Here is a 14,499-nt window from a genome sequence, read left to right on the forward strand (position 1 = left end):
TCACCACCTCCTCAGGCAAGCAATTCCAGCCCTAACAGTAAAGAATCCTCTTCTATATTGGTGGATCTTACCCCTCCCTTTACTTTGTGATAATTGCTAATATTAATGCAACCAAGGCTATCTGTTTATCTGTATTGGCACTTGATAAATGCTTCTTCTATAGGCATTATCACCCTTTAATCAGGTACCTTGGATTGAGTGATAGGACACTGGACCACTGCCAGCGTCTTCACAAAAATCTTGAATAAGTACTAATTTTTGTATGGTACGTCCCCTGACAGGGTATACCCAGTAGTACTTTTTTATTGACACATTTTTGGGGGTGACAGTTTATTTAATATATTCCTTTATTGGTTATACATTAAAAGTTATGTTTTAATTCCTGCTTATGCTATGTTCTCAAGATTTTGTTAGGATCATGTGATACATTCAAACTATTATATATTGCTCTTTTTGTGTTCAGCGGTGGAGGACAACTGTTATGAGAGTCTGACACAGTTACTAGGCCCAAATAAGTAAGTAGGCTACATGCTGTTCTAAATTGGTAAGAGGAGTACACAGGTGGCATAGGTTTGTTCAGCGGATGACAGTTGTAATGGGTGGCACAGACAGACAGGCAGGCAGAGGCCTAAAATAAAAAAGGTGGCTAAATGCAGTTCGAAACTGCTAGCAGGAATAACCAGGCGGCCTAGCTTGTTTCAGCGGGGGACAGTTGTAATGTGTGGCGCATACAGACAGACAGACAGAGGCCTAACATAAAAAAAGGTGGCTAAATGCAGTTCAAAACTGCTAGCAGGACTAACCAGGTGCCTAGCTTGTTTCAGTGGGGGACATTTGTAATGTGTGGCGCAGACAGACAGACAGAGGCCTAATATTAAAAAGGTGGCTAAATGCAATTCAAAACTGCTAGCAGGACTAACCAGGTGGCCTGGCTTGTTTCAGGGGGGACAGTTGTAATGTGTGGCGCAGACAGACAGACAGAGGCCTAAAATAAAAAAGGTGGCTAAATGCAGTTCAAAACTGCTAGCAGGACTAACCAGGCGGCCTAGCTTGTTTCAGCGGGGGACAGTTGTAATGTGTGGCGCAGACAGACAGACAGACAGACAGACAAAGGCCTAACATAAAAAAAGGTGGCTAAATGCAGTTCAAAACTGCTAGCAGGACTAACCAGGTGGCCTAGCTTGTTTCAGCGGGGGGCAGTTGAAATGCGTGGCGCAGACAGACAGAGGCCTAACATAAAAAAAGGTGGCTAAATGAGGATCAAAACTGCTAGCAGGAATAACCAGGCGGCCTAGCTTGTTTCAGGGGGGACAGTTGTAATGTGTGGCGCAGACAGACAGACAGACAGACAGAGGCCTAACATAAAAAAGGTGGCTAAATGCAGTTCAAAACTGCTAGCAGGAATAACCAGGCGGCCTAGCTTGTTTGAGCGGGGGACAGTTGTAATGTGTGGCACAAACAGACAGACAGACAGAGGCCTAAAATAGAAAAAGGTTGCTAAATGCAGTTCAAAACTGCTAGCAGGACTAACTAGGCGGCCTAGCTTGTTTCAGCGGGGGACAGTTGTAATGTGTGGCGCAGACAGACAGACAGACAGAGGCCTAAGATAAAAAAAAAGGTGGCTGCATGCAGTTCAAAACTGCTAGCAGGAATAACCAGGTGGCCTACCTTGGTTCAGCATGGGAGGACAATTGTTATGAGAGGCTGACACAGTTACTAGGCACAAATAAGTAAGTAGGCTACATGCAGTTCACAATTGGTAACAGGAGTACACAGGTGGCATAGCTTTGTTCAGCGGAGGACAACTGTTATAAGTGGCTGACACAGTTAGTAGGCCAAAATACTAAAGTGGGCTAAATGTCTGCCAAGGAATTGTTCATAAATAAACTGGTGGCATAGCGAGGTACAGGGGTGGGCTCCTCTGCAGAGTTGCAGACAGTGGTAGTTGGCGCAAAGTATTAACTGGTCTAAATGGAGGCCAAGGCCCCTGTATATTTTTACTATCATCTATCATTGCAACAAATTTATAATGGCAGTGCCATTTAAGGATTTAACAGCACAGACTACACAGTGGTGGGGCAGGGAGAGGTAAGTTTTGCAAGTGGTAGAGCACAGTTCGAGCTGGGGGGGACACTCTCTCGTGGGCGGCGGTACTGGCACAGGGCCCCTCATATTACGACAGTGTGTCTGACATTGGGTGTGCACCACCACCATCAGAGACCCTTAATTGTACTATGAGGGACCCTGTGCCAGTGGCGTCACCCCAGAGTGGGCACACCCACCTGTCCAGGCAAACGGCACTCACACGGGTGCTTGCGCAAAGTTGTGACCACGGCCCTGTGGGGGGAGTCGGCCCATTTAGGGAGGTATACAAATGGCCTATGGTGGACATTCGGCACCAGCAAATGGCGGAATGGGAGCAGTCAGTAAGAGGAGGCCAAAAACAAGAAATTTTTCTGGCAAGCTACGTGTCAGCAGGTGGGGCAAATGTTATGGACCTGGTGGTTAGGAGCACCCGAAACGACCTGATGGTTAAACTAACAAAGGACAAGCTCTGGGAAGTGGGAGCTCTGCTGACCGCATCCCCTAATCCTATCACACACACTAGAAATAGCCGTGGAGCGTACCTAACTCTGCCTAGACGCCTCTTCACAGCCTAAGAGCTAACTAGCCCTAGAGATAGAAAATAAAGCCTACCTTGCCTCAGAGAAATTCCCCAAAGAAAAAGGCAGCCCCCCACATATATTGACTGTGAGTTAAGATGAAAGTCACAAACACAGAAATGAAACAGGTTTCAGCAAAGGAGGCCAGACTTACTAAACAGACTGAGGATAGGAAAGGTATCTTTGCGGTCAGCACAAAAAACTACAAAAAGACCACGCAGAGTGTGCAAAAAGACCTCCGCACCGACTCACGGTGCGGAGGTGCCACTCTGCATCCCAGAGCTTCCAGCTAGCAAGGCAAAATCATGATAGCAAGCTGGACAAGAAAACAATGAACAAATAAATAACTAGCAGGGACTTAGCTTCTGCTGGAGTAGACAGGTCACCAGAAAGATCCAAGAGCGAACTGAACCAGTACAAGAACATTGACAGCTGGCATGGAGTAACAATCTGAGTGGAGTTAAATAGAGCAGCCAGCCAAAGAATAAACTAAGTCACCTGTGGAAGGAACCTCAGAAGCAGCAGCTCCACTCACAGCCACCAGAGGGAGTCCATGGACAGAACTCGCCGAAGTACCATTCATGACCACAGGAGGGAGTTCGATAACAGAATTCACAACAGTACCCCCCCCCTTGAGGAGGGGTCACGAACCCTCACCAGAGCCCCCAGGCCGATCAGGACGAGCCAAATGAAAGGCACGAACTAGATCGGCAGCATGAACATCAGAGGCAAAAACCCAGGAATTATCTTCCTGACCATAACCCTTCCACTTGACCAGGTACTGGAGTTTCCGTCTCGAAATACGAGAATCCAAAATCTTCTCCACCACATGCTCCAACTCCCCCTCGACCAACACCGGGGCAGGAGGATCAACGGGGGGAACCATAGGCGCCACGTATCTCCGCAATAACGACCTATGGAACACATTATGGATGGCAAAAGAAGCTGGAAGGGCCAAACGAAATGACACAGGATTGAGAACTTCAGAAATCTTATACGGACCAATGAAACGAGGCTTAAACTTAGGAGAGGAAACCTTCATAGGAACATAACGAGACGACAACCAAACCAAATCCCCAACACGAAGTCGGGGACCAACACAGCGCCGGCGGTTAGCGAAACGTTGAGCCTTCTCCTGGGACAATGTCAAATTGTCCACCACATGAGTCCAAATCTGCTGCAACCTGTCCATCACAGTATCCACACCAGGACAGTCCGAAGGCTCAACCTGCCCTGAAGAGAAACGAGGATGGAAACCAGAATTACAGAAAAAAGGCGAAACCAAAGTAGCCCAGCTGGCCCGATTATTAAGGGCGAACTCAGCCAAAGGCAAGAAGGACACCCAATCATCCTGATCAGCAGAAACAAAGCATCTCAGATATGTTTCCAAAGTCTGATTAGTTCGTTCGGTTTGGCCATTAGTCTGAGGATGGAAAGCCGAAGAAAAAGACAAATCAATGCCCATCTTAGCACAAAAGGACCGCCAAAACCTCGAAACAAACTGGGAACCTCTGTCCGAGACGATGTTCTCCAGAATGCCATGCAAACGAACCACATGCTGGAAAAACAATGGCACCAAATCAGAGGAGGAAGGCAATTTAGACAAGGGTACCAAATGGACCATCTTAGAGAAGCGATCACAAACCACCCAAATGACCGACATCTTTTGAGAGACAGGGAGATCTGAAATAAAATCCATGGAAATATGCATCCAGGGCCTCTTCGGGACCGGCAAGGGCAAAAGCAACCCACTGGCACGAGAACAGCAGGGCTTAGCCCGAGCACAAGTCCCACAGGACTGCACAAAAGAACGCACATCCCGTGACAAAGAAATCCACCAAAAGGATCTAGCCACCAAATCTCTGGTACCAAATATTCCAGGATGACCAGCCAACACCGAACAATGAACCTCAGAGATAACTCTACTAGTCCATCTATCAGGGACAAACAGTTTCTCCGCTGGACAACGGTCAGGTCTATCAGCCTGAAACTTCTGCAGCACCCGCTGCAAATCAGGGGAGATGGCAGACAAAATTACCCCCTCTTTGAGAATACCCGCCAGCTCAGGAACACCCGGAGAGTCAGGCACAAAACTCCTTGACAGGGCATCAGCCTTCACATTCTTAGAGCCCGGAAGGTACGAAACCACAAAATTAAAACGGGAAAAAAACAGCGACCATCGAGCCTGTCTAGGATTCAACCGTTTGGCAGACTCGAGATAAGTCAAATTCTTGTGATCCGTCAAGACCACAACGCGATGCTTGGCTCCTTCAAGCCAATGTCGCCACTCCTCGAATGCCCACTTCATGGCCAACAACTCTCAATTGCCAACATCATAATTGCGCTCAGCAGGCGAGAACTTTCAAGAAAAGAAGGCACATGGTTTCATCACCGAGCCATCAGAACTTCTTTGCGACAAAACAGCCCCTGCTCCAATCTCAGAAGCATCAACCTCGACCTGAAACGGGAGCGAAACATCTGGCTGGCACAACACAGGGGCAGAAGAAAAACGATGCTTCAACTCCTGAAAAGCCTCTACAGCCGCAGAGGACCAATTGACCACTTCAGCACCTTTCTTGGTCAAATCAGTCAACGGTTTAGCAACACTAGAAAAATTAGCGATGAAGCGACGGTAAAAATTAGCAAAGCCCAGGAACTTCTGCAGGCTCTTCACAGATGTCGGCTGAGTCCAATCATAAATGGCCTGAACTTTAACAGGGTCCATCTCGATAGTAGAAGGGGAAAAAATGAAACCCAAAAATGAAACCTTCTGAACTCCAAAGAGACATTTTGACCCCTTCACAAACAAGGAATTCGCGCGAAGGACCTGGAACACCATTCTAACCTGCTTCACATGAGACTCCCAATCATCCGAAAAGACCAAAATATCATCCAAATATACAATCATGAATCTATCCAGGTACTTTCGGAAGATGTCATGCATAAAGGACTGAAACACAGATGGAGCATTAGAAAGCCCGAATGGCATAACCAGGTACTCAAAATGGCCCTCGAGCGTATTAAATGCTGTTTTCCATTCATCGCCCTGTTTAATACGCACAAGATTATACGCCCCTCGAAGATCTATCTTGGTGAACCAACTAGCCCCCTTAATCCGAGCAAACAAATCAGACAGCAGCGGCAAAGGGTACTGAAATTTGACTGTGATCTTATTAAGAAGGTGGTAATCAATACAAGATCTCAAAGAACCATCCTTCTTGGCCACAAAAAAGAACCCTGCTCCCAACGGTGATGACGACGGGCGAATATGACCTTTCTCCAAGGATTCCTTTATATAACTCCGCATAGCGGCGTGCTCTGGCACAGATAAATTGAACAGTCGGCCCTTAGGACACTTACTACCAGGAATCAAATTAATAGCACAATCGCAATCCCTATGAGGAGGTAGGGCACTGGATTTGGGCTCATCAAATACATCCCGGTAATCCGACAAAAACTCAGGGGCTTCAGAAGGAGTGGAGGGTGAAATTGACAGAAATGGAACATCACCATGTACCCCTTGACAACCCCAGCTGGACACAGACATAGATTTCCAATCCAATACTGGATTATGGACCTGTATATAACCAGGCGGCCTAGCTTGTTTGAGCGGGGGACAGTTGTAATGTGTGGCACAAACAGACAGACAGACAGACAGAGGCCTAAAATAGAAAAAGGTTGCTAAATGCAGTTCAAAACTGCTAGCAGGACTAACTAGGCGGCCTAGCTTGTTTCAGCGGGGGACAGTTGTAATGTGTGGCGCAGACAGACACACAGACAGAGGCCTAAGATAAAAAAAAAGGTGGCTGCATGCAGTTCAAAACTGCTAGCAGGAATAACCAGGTGGCCTACCTTGGTTCAGCATGGGAGGACAATTGTTATGAGAGGCTGACACAGTTACTAGGCACAAATAAGTAAGTAGGCTACATGCAGTTCACAATTGGTAACAGGAGTACACAGGTGGCATAGCTTTGTTCAGCGGAGGACAACTGTTATAAGTGGCTGACACAGTTAGTATGCCAAAATACTAAAGTGGGCTAAATGTCTGCCAAGGAATTGTTCATAAATAAACTGGTGGCATAGCGAGGTACAGGGGTGGGCTCCTCTGCAGAGTTGCAGACAGTGGTAGTTGGCACAAAGTATTAACTGGTCTAAATGGAGGCCAGGGCCCCTGTATATTTTTACTATCATCTATCATTGCAACAAATTTATAATGGCAGTGCCATTTAAGGATTTAACAGCACAGACTACACAGTGGTGGGGCAGGGAGTGGTAAGTTTTGCAAGTGGTAGAGCACAGTTCGAGCTGGGGGGGAACACTCTCTCGTGGGCGGCGGTACTGGCACAGGGCCCCTCATATTACGACAGTGTGTCTGACATTGGGTGTGCACCACCACCGTCAGAGACCCTTAATTGTACTATGAGGGACCCTGTGCCAGTGGCGTCACCCCAGAGTGGGCACACCCACCTGTCCAGGCAAACGGCACTCGCACGGGTGCTTGCGCAAAGTTGTGACCACGGCCCTGTGGGGGGAGTCGGCCCATTTAGGGAGGTATACAAATGGCCTATGGTGGACATTCGGCACCAGCAAATGGCGGAATGGGAGCAGTCAGTAAGAGGAGGCCAAAAACAAGAAATTTTTCTGGCAAGCTACGTGTCAGCAGGTGGGGCAAATGTTATGGACCTGGTGGTTAGGAGCACCCGAAACGACCTGATGGTTAAACTAACAAAGGACAAGCTCTGGGAAGTGGGAGCTCTGCTGACCGCATCCCCTAATCCTATCACACACACTAGAAATAGCCGTGGAGCGTACCTAACTCTGCCTAGACGCCTCTTCACAGCCTAAGAGCTAACTAGCCCTAGAGATAGAAAATAAAGCCTACCTTGCCTCAGAGAAATTCCCCAAAGAAAAAGGCAGCCCCCCACATATATTGACTGTGAGTTAAGATGAAAGTCACAAACACAGAAATGAAACAGGTTTCAGCAAAGGAGGCCAGACTTACTAAACAGACTGAGGATAGGAAAGGTATCTTTGCGGTCAGCACAAAAAACTACAAAAAGACCACGCAGAGTGTGCAAAAAGACCTCCGCACCGACTCACGGTGCGGAGGTGCCACTCTGCATCCCAGAGCTTCCAGCTAGCAAGGCAAAATCATGATAGCAAGCTGGACAAGAAAACAATGAACAAATAAATAACTAGCAGGGACTTAGCTTCTGCTGGAGTAGACAGGTCACCAGAAAGATCCAAGAGCGAACTGAACCAGTACAAGAACATTGACAGCTGGCATGGAGTAACAAGCTGAGTGGAGTTAAATAGAGCAGCCAGCCAAAGAATAAACTAAGTCACCTGTGGAAGGAACCTCAGAAGCAGCAGCTCCACTCACAGCCACCAGAGGGAGTCCATGGACAGAACTCGCCGAAGTACCATTCATGACCACAGGAGGGAGTTCGATAACAGAATTCACAACAGTACCCCCCCCTTGAGGAGGGGTCACGAACCCTCACCAGAGCCCCCAGGCCGATCAGGACGAGCCAAATGAAAGGCACGAACTAGATCGGCAGCATGAACATCAGAGGCAAAAACCCAGGAATTATCTTCCTGACCATAACCCTTCCACTTAACCAGGTACTGGAGTTTCCGTCTCGAAATACGAGAATCCAAAATCTTCTCCACCACATGCTCCAACTCCCCCTCGACCAACACCGGGGCAGGAGGATCAACGGGGGGAACCATAGGCGCCACGTATCTCCGCAATAACGACCTATGGAACACATTATGGATGGCAAAAGAAGCTGGAAGGGCCAAACGAAATGACACAGGATTGAGAACTTCAGAAATCTTATACGGACCAATGAAACGAGGCTTAAACTTAGGAGAGGAAACCTTCATAGGAACATAACGAGACGACAACCAAACCAAATCCCCAACACGAAGTCGGGGACCAACACAGCGCCGGCGGTTAGCGAAACGTTGAGCCTTCTCCTGGGACAATGTCAAATTGTCCACCACATGAGTCCAAATCTGCTGCAACCTGTCCATCACAGTATCCACACCAGGACAGTCCGAAGGCTCAACCTGCCCTGAAGAGAAACGAGGATGGAAACCAGAATTACAGAAAAAAGGTGAAACCAAAGTAGCCGAGCTGGCCCGATTATTAAGGGCGAACTCAGCCAAAGGCAAGAAGGACACCCAATGATCCTGATCAGCAGAAACAAAGCATCTCAGATATGTTTCCAAAGTCTGATTAGTTCGTTCGGTTTGGCCATTAGTCTGAGGATGGAAAGCCGAAGAAAAAGACAAATCAATGCCCATCTTAGCACAAAAGGACCGCCAAAACCTCGAAACAAACTGGGAACCTCTGTCCGAGACGATGTTCTCCAGAATGCCATGCAAACGAACCACATGCTGGAAAAACAATGGCACCAAATCAGAGGAGGAAGGCAATTTAGACAAGGGTACCAAATGGACCATCTTAGAGAAGCGATCACAAACCACCCAAATGACCGACATCTTTTGAGAGACAGGGAGATCTGAAATAAAATCCATGGAAATATGCATCCAGGGCCTCTTCGGGACCGGCAAGGGCAAAAGCAACCCACTGGCACGAGAACAGCAGGGCTTAGCCCGAGCACAAGTCCCACAGGACTGCACAAAAGAACGCACATCCCGTGACAAAGAAATCCACCAAAAGGATCTAGCCACCAAATCTCTGGTACCAAATATTCCAGGATGACCAGCCAACACCGAACAATGAACCTCAGAGATAACTCTACTAGTCCATCTATCAGGGACAAACAGTTTCTCCGCTGGACAACGGTCAGGTCTATCAGCCTGAAACTTCTGCAGCACCCGCTGCAAATCAGGGGAGATGGCAGACAAAATTACCCCCTCTTTGAGAATACCCGCCAGCTCAGGAACACCCGGAGAGTCAGGCACAAAACTCCTTGACAGGGCATCAGCCTTCACATTCTTAGAGCCCGGAAGGTACGAAACCACAAAATTAAAACGGGAAAAAAACAGCGACCATCGAGCCTGTCTAGGATTCAACCGTTTGGCAGACTCGAGATAAGTCAAATTCTTGTGATCCGTCAAGACCACAACGCGATGCTTGGCTCCTTCAAGCCAATGTCGCCACTCCTCGAATGCCCACTTCATGGCCAACAACTCTCAATTGCCAACATCATAATTGCGCTCAGCAGGCGAGAACTTTCTAGAAAAGAAGGCACATGGTTTCATCACCGAGCCATCAGAACTTCATTGCGACAAAACAGCCCCTGCTCCAATCTCAGAAGCATCAACCTCGACCTGAAACGGGAGCGAAACATCTGGCTGGCACAACACAGGAGCAGAAGAAAAACGACGCTTCAACTCCTGAAAAGCCTCTACAGCCGCAGAGGACCAATTGACCACTTCAGCACCTTTCTTGGTCAAATCAGTCAACGGTTTAGCAACACTAGAAAAATTAGCGATGAAGCGACGGTAAAAATTAGCAAAGCCCAGGAACTTCTGCAGGCTCTTCACAGATGTCGGCTGAGTCCAATCATAAATGGCCTGAACTTTAACAGGGTCCATCTCGATAGTAGAAGGGGAAAAAATGAAACCCAAAAATGAAACCTTCTGAACTCCAAAGAGACATTTTGACCCCTTCACAAACAAGGAATTCGCACGAAGGACCTGGAACACCATTCTAACCTGCTTCACATGAGACTCCCAATCATCCGAAAAGACCAAAATATCATCCAAATATACAATCATGAATCTATCCAGGTACTTTCGGAAGATGTCATGCATAAAGGACTGAAACACAGATGGAGCATTAGAAAGCCCGAATGGCATAACCAGGTACTCAAAATGGCCCTCGAGCGTATTAAATGCTGTTTTCCATTCATCGCCCTGTTTAATACGCACAAGATTATACGCCCCTCGAAGATCTATCTTGGTGAACCAACTAGCCCCCTTAATCCGAGCAAACAAATCAGACAGCAGCGGCAAAGGGTACTGAAATTTGACTGTGATCTTATTAAGAAGGTGGTAATCAATACAAGATCTCAAAGAACCATCCTTCTTGGCCACAAAAAAGAACCCTGCTCCCAACGGTGATGACGACGGGCGAATATGACCTTTCTCCAAGGATTCCTTTATATAACTCCGCATAGCGGCATGCTCTGGCACAGATAAATTGAACAGTCGGCCCTTAGGAAACTTACTACCAGGAATCAAATTAATAGCACAATCGCAATCCCTATGAGGAGGTAGGGCACTGGATTTGGGCTCATCAAATACATCCCGGTAATCCGACAAAAACTCAGGGGCTTCAGAAGGAGTGGAAGGCGAAATTGACAGCAATGGAACATCACCATGTACCCCTTGACAACCCCAGCTGGACACAGACATAGATTTCCAATCCAATACTGGATTATGGACCTGTAGCCATGGCAACCCCAAAACGACCACATCATGCAGATTATGCAACACCAAAAAGCGAATATCCTCCTGATGTGCAAGAGCCATGCACATGCCCAATTGAGTCCAGTACTGAGGCTTTTTCTTGGCCAAAGGCGTAGCATCAATTCCTCTCAATGGAATAGGATACTGCAAGGGCTCCAAGAAAAAACCACAGTGCCTGGCAAACTCCAAGTCCATCAAATTCAGGGCAGCGCCTGAATCCACAAATGCCATAACAGAATAGGACGACAAAGAGCAAATCAGAGTAACGGACAAAAGAAATTTAGACTGTACCATACCAATAGTGGCAGACCTAGCGAACCGCTTAGTGCGCTTAGGACAATCGGAGATAGCATGAGTGGAATCACCACAGTAAAAACACAGCCCATTCCGACGTCTGTGTTCTTGCCGTTCAGCTCTGGTCAAAGTCCTATCACATTGCATAGGCTCAGGCCTATGCTCAGAGAATACCACCAAATGGTGCACAGCTTTGCGCTCACGCAAGCGCCGATCGATCTGAATGGCCAAGGACATAGACTCATTCAGACCAGCAGGCGTGGGAAATCTCACCATGACATCCTTAAGGGCTTCAGAAAGACCCTTTCTGAAAATTGCCACCAGGGCACACTCATTCCACTGAGTAAGCACAGACCACTTTCTAAACTTCTGACAATATATCTCTGCTTCATCCTGACCCTGACACAAAGCCAGCAAGATTTTATCTGCCTGATCCACTGAATTTGGTTCATCATAAAGCAATCCAAGCGCCAGAAAAAACGCATCTACATCACGCAATGCAGGATCTCCTGGCGCAAGGGAAAATGCCCAGTCCTGAGGGTCACCACGCAACAAAGAAATAATGATTTTTACTTGTTGAACGGGGTCACCAGAGGAGCGGGGTTTCAAAACAAGAAACAGTTTACAATTATTTTTGAAATTCAGGAACTTAGATCTATCCCCAGAAAACAAATCAGGAATTGGAATTCTAGGCTCTAACATAGGATTCTGAACCACAAAATCTTGAATGTTTTGTACCCTTGCAGTGAGATGATCCACACAAGAGGACAGACCTTGAATGTCCATAGCTACACCTGTGTCCTGAACCACCCAGAGGTTAAGGGGAAAAGAAAGACAAAACACACTGCAGAGAAAAAAAAATGGTCTCAGAACTTCTCTTATCCCTCTATTGAGATGCATTAACACTTTGGGCCAGCTGTACTGTTATGGACCTGGTGGTTAGGAGCACCCGAAACGACCTGATGGTTAAACTAACAAAGGACAAGCTCTGGGAAGTGGGAGCTCTGCTGACCGCAACCCCTAATCCTATCACACACACTAGAAATAGCTGTGGAGCGTACCTAACTCTGCCTAGACGCCTCTTCACAGCCTAAGAGCTAACTAGCCCTAGAGATAGAAAATAAAGCCTACCTTGCCTCAGAGAAATTCCCCAAAGAAAAAGGCAGCCCCCCACATATATTGACTGTGAGTTAAGATGAAAGTCACAAACACAGAAATGAAACAGGTTTCAGCAAAGGAGGCCAGACTTACTAAACAGACTGAGGATAGGAAAGGTATCTTTGCGGTCAGCACAAAAAACTACAAAAAGACCACGCAGAGTGTGCAAAAAGACCTCCGCACCGACTCACGGTGCAGAGGTGCCACTCTGCATCCCAGAGCTTCCAGCTAGCAAGGCAAAATCATGATAGCAAGCTGGACAAGAAAACAATGAACAAATAAATAACTAGCAGGGACTTAGCTTCTGCTGGAGTAGACAGGTCACCAGAAAGATCCAAGAGCGAACTGAACCAGTACAAGAACATTGACAGCTGGCATGGAGTAACGATCTGAGTGGAGTTAAATAGAGCAGCCAGCCAAAGAATAAACTAAGTCACCTGTGGAAGGAACCTCAGAAGCAGCAGCTCCACTCACAGCCACCAGAGGGAGTCCATGGACAGAACTCGCCGAAGTACCATTCATGACCACAGGAGGGAGTTCGATAACAGAATTCACAACAGGCAAAATAATTTGAAATCCATTGGTTCATGTTAATGAAGGTTAGATCATCAACATTTCGGGGAGCCAGACGTGTCCTTTTTTCCGTCAGTATTGAACCAGCAGCACTGAAGACTCTTTCTGAGAGCACACTAGCAGCTGGGCAAGCGAGCTCCTGTAATGCATATTCTGCCAATTCGGGCCAGGTGTCTAGTTTAGATGCCCAGTAATCAAAGGGGAATGACCTGTGAGGGAGAACATCGATAATGGTGGAAAAATAGTTGGTAACCATACTGGACAAATGCTGTCTCCTGTCACTTTGAATCGATGCAGCAGTACCTGTCGTGTCTGCGGTCATTGCGAAATCACTCCACAACCTGGTCATAAATCCCCTCTGTCCAATGCCACTTCGGCTTTGTGCACCTCTTAACACCTCTGCCATGTTGCCCCCTACAGCTCGTGTGTGAACCATCACCACCGTTGTGTGCTGGGAATGCCTGAACCAAACGGTCTACAAGAGTTGCTTGTTTGGTAGCCAATATTTGCTCAAGGTTCTCATGTGGCATGATATTTTGTAATTTTCCTTTGTATCGTGGATCCAGGAGGCAAGCCAACCAGTAATCGTCATCGGTCATCATTTTGATAATTCGGGGTCCGTTTTAGGATACGCAAGGCATACTCTGCCATGCGGGCCAAAGTTATAGGTGTCAATTCACTGCTTGTGCTGGGTTGAGGAGCAGTTTCTTGAAAATCTACATCACTTGTGGCCCGCAAAAACCCTGTACCTGACCTTGCAATGCCACCAGTTTCTATTGCCCACTGAGAAGCATCCTCCTACCATAAATATTCATCCCCATCATCCTCCTCTTCATCCGCCACCTCGCCCCGGAGACTTCCCTGAGCAGACAATGGCTGACTGTCATCAAGGCTTCCCTCCTCCTCGGCCGCAGACGCCTGCTCCTTGATGTGCGTCAAACTTTGCATCAGCAGACGCATTAGTAGGATGCTCATGCCTATGATGGCGTCGTCTGCACTGACCAGCCATGTGCATTCCTCAAAACACTGAAGGACTTGAGAGAGGTCTTGGAGCTTCGACCACTGCACACCAGACAACTCCATGTCTGCCATTCAACTGCCTGCCCGTGTATGTGTATCCTCCTACAAATACATGACAGCACACCTCTGTTCGCACAGCCTCTGAAGCATGTGCAGTGTGGAGTTCCACCTTGTTGCAACGTCGATTATTACGCGGTGCTGGGGAAGATTCAGCGATCGCTGATGGTTCAGCATACGGCTGGAGTGTACGGCGACCGGCGGATGTGCGAGAAAAGTCTGCGCACCTTCAGGAGCAGGGCTGGTAAATCAGGGTAATTTTTGAGGAAGCACTGCACCACTAGGT

This window comes from Ranitomeya imitator, chromosome 1 (assembly GCF_032444005.1).
Source record: "Ranitomeya imitator isolate aRanImi1 chromosome 1, aRanImi1.pri, whole genome shotgun sequence".
In the NCBI taxonomy this organism is placed as follows: Eukaryota; Metazoa; Chordata; class Amphibia; order Anura; family Dendrobatidae; genus Ranitomeya; species Ranitomeya imitator.